General features: G+C 63.2%; 1 long non-coding RNA gene across 1 annotated transcript; it reads left to right on the top strand.

Annotated features, from left to right (window-relative positions):
• Positions 1-5,017, top strand: LOC139187380 (uncharacterized). Its single transcript, XR_011570954.1, has 2 exons — positions 1-493; positions 3,762-5,017. It is a non-coding gene; the product is annotated as an uncharacterized lncRNA (long non-coding RNA).
• The last annotated feature ends 401 nt before the right edge of the window (positions 5,018-5,418 follow it).

The following is a 5,418-nucleotide window of genomic DNA, read 5'->3' as shown; positions in this document are numbered from 1 at the left end:
CCCTTCACGCCCTGAGGGTCCTTGTCCAGAGGGTCCCTACCCATCTTCAGCTGTCTATGTAGGGCAGTCTAAGCCCTTGCCTCCTCAGAGGAACAGCCTTGTTGAATCTCCCCGTGCCCATTTGGAGGAAACTGAGGCCCAGTGCTGAGCCTGGGCCTTCAGGGTTCCCAGGGGACCTCCGGGCAGGTGGGGTACCTCGGCCTAGGGGAAAAGACACCCTATCCGGCCCCCCACCCCCCCGCCAGGGATGCAGGGAGGAGGAGGGAAAGCCGTGGGGTGCCGGGGGCTGCCGCCTGGCAGGTCCCTGTGCCCAGGGTAGGGAAGTTTCTTATTTCTCCTGCTCCGACTTCCCCCTTTGATTTATTATAGCCATGAAATGCTCTGCTCTCTTCTCTTTTCCTTGCTGTCCGCGGGGCTGGAGCAGTGCAGGCCCTGCGGGACTCCCATCTCCTTCCAAAGGGTGAGCCCCGGCGCCGGGAGCCGTAAAGGAGAGGTGAGTCGGCGCAGGTAGGGTGGACGAGGAGAGTCTCCCACCCCCGCTCCCGGCCCCCCCAAGGCTGGCCCGGGGGCAGGACCCCAGGGGCGGGCTCAGTCTCGGTCGGGAAGGGCTGGGGCCGGGCCGAGAGGGTGTGGCAGGTGTGGGGTTGACGGCAGACAGCTCCCAGGGGCTGTGGGGGTGGCGGGCTCTGAGGCCGCGGCCTCGGGAGGCTGGCGGATGGAGCCCGGTCAGGTCGAAGGCCATCAAATAGTCCTCCCGCGCTAACCCTTAGGCCGGAGAGGCGGCTTCTCTGTGACCCCTGACCCCATATTCTGATTTCTCGATGGCCAGAGGGGGCCTGGTTCAGCCGCCTCTGGGGGATGGGGCTGAGCACCCAGAGGAAGGCGGGAGGCCCGAAGCCCAGGCCTCCGGCTCCTCGAGGCCGCCCCCCTGCCCTCGTTGGACATCGGCCGAGGCCGGGGCCAGGCAGGTGAGGGCTGAAGTCCGACGGCCCGGCCCCCGGGGCGGACCTGGCGGCGGAGCGTCCCGGCTGCCGCGGTGTGGTGCCTGTGGTAACCGGGCTGTTGGCATTTTGCAATGGCCCGGGGGCGGGGAGGCTGCGCACACACGCTTCCTGTGGTGACTGGGCGCTTCCTGTTTTCTCAGGCGCCGGACTTGCTGCTGCCGATGTGGAAACAGGGGCAGCTGCAGCCGGGGTGGCTCCAGGCAGGGCGGCGCGCCGACCCTGCCCAGAGGGGCCTGAGTGGGCCCGCACCCCAGGCCCCGACCCGGGCAGTAGATGGCCCGAGTTACCCCCCAACCCCAGGGCCCCCATGCCTCCCATCCCCAACAGCTTCTGCCAAGAGGAAGGGGCCAGGCAGGGCTGCCCGAGGCCGAGCAGGTGGTCCAGAGGGTCCGAGGTCCAGGGACGGGAGCTCTGGTCCCAGCTCTGTCCTTTGTTCTCTGAGTGCCTCTGGCCATCCCTGACCCACCCCAGGCCTTGGTTTCCTCTTTCACGTGAGGTGATCATGGTACTCAGAGTCTAAAATCCCTCACGCATTTCAGGCCCAATTCTGACGTTCCTTGATATTTTCCATCCCAAGAGCCTCAGCTTTGAGGACAAGATGGGCCCTGAGACTGGGACCCTCCAAGGTGGGGCTTGGCGTAGGCCTGGACAGAGAGGGATTTGGAGAGACAGGGGCAGGGGAGAGCACAGCTGCTGGGGGAACCAGACTTCCAATTGAGGTGTGGAGGCCGGGAAAGGCCAGCACCAGGTTAGGGAGACAGGCTGCGGATGGGACAGACCTAGAATGGTGGCAGACAAGGTTGACTCGGAAGGATTCCGAGCGGGAGAAAGATCTCCGGATCCTCTGTATTCCTACAAATGTTAGGAAAGGGTCTGGTACGCCCTCACATTCTTTCTCAGGAGAAAGACGAGTAGGGCTAGGGGCAGGGCCAGCCCTTCTCCTCTGTCTGGCAAGGAGGTGGGTGCCTGTGTGGCGTGACACGTGGGCCTCGGGAGGGCCCAGAGCCTTCTCCAGGCATCAGGTGCCTGGAGGTTCCACCACCAGGGCCAGGCGTCGGGAACTTGGCATTGCCTTTTCCCCGAATGTGTTTTGTTTTGTTTTCAAGCTGCTCTTGCAAGAAGGGGAGGGCAGATGACTTGGCTGCTTGTGGAGATTGCTGACAGCATCTGACGTCTGGAGGAAGAATTTCTTTGCAGGAAGGCCGAGGCCTGGGTGCCCCTGGGGGAATTGACCGGTCCACTGACTGAGTTCAGCCACCCCACTCGGCCCAGGAGGTTCTGAGGGGCCCACTTCCTGAGTGGCTTCTCCTCAGTCTCAAGGCCTGTCCATCGCGGACGGCCAAGGACTGGTTCCAGCCAGAGAGGCCTCCAGGATCCCAAGACCCTGGTGCTCAGCCTGAGGGGCTGGGAGGCTGGCCTGGCCGCTGCCATCGCGTCCCCTGCCTTGGTGCCTGGGGTCAGCCCAAGTGCTGAGTTGGCGGCTCCGCAGCTGCTCTTCTGCCCACGGAGGCCCAGTTATAAATAAGCCCAGTGTTGGCCAAGTCATCAAGTTCTATCCCAGCTGTATTACCTCAGTGACCACAGGTTGGGGCTGCCCAGAACTGGGCCCGCCAGAACCTGCCCATCAAGGCCAAAGGCCGGGCCAGCCTCGATGCCCATGGTGGGGGGTCCTCAAACCCAGGGCGGGAGCCTGTGCAGCTCAGACCTGGACCTGCCTGGACACGGGCCACAGAAGGGGCAGGACCCATCCCGCCCGCACGGAGCCAGCAGCTATTTACAAACCGAAACCGGGAGAAGCGAAGTGGCTGCGGCCAGAGTGGCTCCAGGCCCCCCGGCCCCCACTCCATCCCCCGCGGCCCCCTCCCCCGCTCCACACGGCTTCCTCTTTCCTTCCCCACACAGCTCCCCAACCTCCCACTGCCCCGGCCAGCTCTCTCTGGACAACCTGCCAGGACCTCACAGTGACCCCCACACACCCCGTCCCCGGCCCTTCAGCCTCTTGGTTGGAGGTGGGGGGGTCCCCTTCAACTCCTCACCCCCACCCAGGACCCCATGAGCCTGGGCTTCTTGGAGCAGCCCCCTCCCACCAGGGCCCGGCCCACTCTGGCCTGCCCAAAGCACATTCCCACAGTTCTCAGTTCCCCTTCGTGACTGGAAAAGCTCCAGCCCTGATGGCCGCCATGACGCTGCTCGGCCCTGCCCGAGGGTAGCCGCTCCAGCAGCTCCTTGACCTTTTCCGGGGGGGATGGTGGGGGCAAGGAATCTGGGGCACTGCAGTGGGCCTGGGGGCACCCGGGGCCTTCCAGGGGGCTTGTTTCTGGGTGGGAAGCCCCAGCCATCTACTGTCTGTGAGATGGGCTTCAGCCCCCTCATCCGGCTGGTGTGGGTCACAGGCCCTCTTGCGGGGCAGAGTTGAGCTGGGACAGATGGATGCTGGGCCTGAGACCACGGCTCACGCTGCAGCGGGGGATTGTTCTAGGAAGAGGCAGAAGACAGCACAAGGAACACTTGTTTCAAATCATGAACAAGCTCTCTCACGATGGCGCAGAGCGGGTCGGTTCTTTTCATCCCCAGATAGAGCCTGTCCCACCGTCTCCATCAGAAATGGATGCTGGGACGCAGAGGGCAAGGCGCGCGTCCCAGGCTACGCAGTGGGCAAGTGTCTGGACCGGGAGTCAGGGTTTCCCGACACCCAGTCCCCTTGTCTGTCCATCTGACTGGCCCTGGCTCCATCTCATCCGCCCATCTCCTTCCCAGGGAGGACACAAGTTTCCCAGCCCCGGGGACAAGGCAGGAAGCCAGGCTGTCCCGAAGCTTGAGGGACACGCAGGCCTTGGACCCTGGAGCTGCCAGACCTGGTCGTCAGCGGCCCAGGTCCCCCTCCACGGCCCCAGGAGAAGGCTCTGCCTGCCCCACTCCATGCCTCCCACCAAGTCCCAGCTGAAGCAGAGCCCTGGCTCCCGCATCCCCCTCAGCCCCAGCCAGCGGGCTGCATTTCGCCTAACTTCTCTGAACGTCAGAATCCTCTTCCGTGGATTGTCAGTGCTCAAACACAGCAGGCAGAAGCTGTCTCTGGAGCCAGGACATGGTGCCTGCCCACAGTCCTGTGCGGGAGGCAGATGGGTGACAAGATGCGAGGACTCTGGAAGGGAGACTGAGGCTGGGAGACCCAGGAGAAGGCGATGGGTGGTTCCCGGGGCAAGGAGGGGTCCCTCGGGTGGGATAGGAAAGAGGTCCCCAACAAAAGCCCGGGGAGACGGGCTCTCCATGCTGAGTCCCACCCCTGGGCCTGGGCTCTAGTGCTTCCCACAGTTCGAGTCAAGTGCCCTTTCTTCCTCTGGGCCCGGTGAACTCCTATTCATCTGTCAAGGCCCATGGACACACCACAGAATGACCAGGCCTGGCCTGGCTTCATGGCTCCTTGCCTCCTTCTTCCCACCCGGAAGCCAGGCCTCCTTGGTCACGACGCCCTCGCCAGCCCCACCCAGGCAGGCATCTGCTCCCGGGTTGGAGCCCCCGCCGTCCTCTGCTCCAAAAAGCACCGTTTCCCTTTTCTGGGTGACCACACGCCATGCACAGGGAATTTCCATCTCAGCCTGCGGAGCCTCTGATTCACCCAGGCCCCTTATGCATTTAACTCCTTCCGGGTCCAGGCCTGTCTACTCCTTGCCCCTCGCGCTTGCCCAGGGACCCCTAGCTTCAGACTAGCCTGGAATCCCACAGCCTGGAAATCAAGTCAGCGCCTCACTCACCGGCCCCCTCAGCACCCTCCCACTCATGCACCGGGCACAGAGGCCCCTGTCCTGCTGGCTCCCAGCACACACGCTGGGGCAGCTTTGGGCTGAGAGCACAGACTGTGGAGTAAGATAAGCCTGGTCCGACCCTGATTCTGGCTCTTTCTGCTTTCCGTCCTGAAGCGGTATAAGGGTTGGCTCTGAGGCCCATTTCTCATCTATTAAAATCGATCCCTGTGCCGGCGCTTTGTTGTAAATGTCTAGCGCACTGGCCCATGACAGGAGCTTGGTACTGATTAGCCTCTTCCTACCACAGCATCCCTACTCCAGACCTGGGGCTCCTCAGTCTTCTCCCGAGAGCTGGTTGCTCAGGCAGGGAGGAGCAGAGAAGGGCAGGCAGGGCAAAGGAGGGCGAGAGGCTGCTCTCTTAAGGCTCTCGTCCGACAGCTTCTTGGCTCCTCACGTTGCTCAGCTTTTCCAAGGAGTCTTTGGAAGGCCAGGGGGCGGGAGCTTCCAAGGAACTGAGGGCCGCAGAGATCCTGAGCCCTTGGAGACAGGGCCGAGCCTTCCTCCTCCAGAGGGAGGCTGGGTGTGCGCATCAGATAGAAACATATCCAGTGTGGTCTCTAATTCTCTTAGCCCCCTGGGGTGTATCCTGCTGTTGCCCCCATTTTATAGAT

This window comes from Bos indicus, chromosome 15 (genome assembly GCF_029378745.1).
Source record: "Bos indicus isolate NIAB-ARS_2022 breed Sahiwal x Tharparkar chromosome 15, NIAB-ARS_B.indTharparkar_mat_pri_1.0, whole genome shotgun sequence".
NCBI classification, from domain to species: Eukaryota; Metazoa; Chordata; class Mammalia; order Artiodactyla; family Bovidae; genus Bos; species Bos indicus.
The sequence above is the reverse complement of the archived record's forward strand: the minus strand, read 5'-3'. Positions and strand labels throughout refer to the sequence as shown.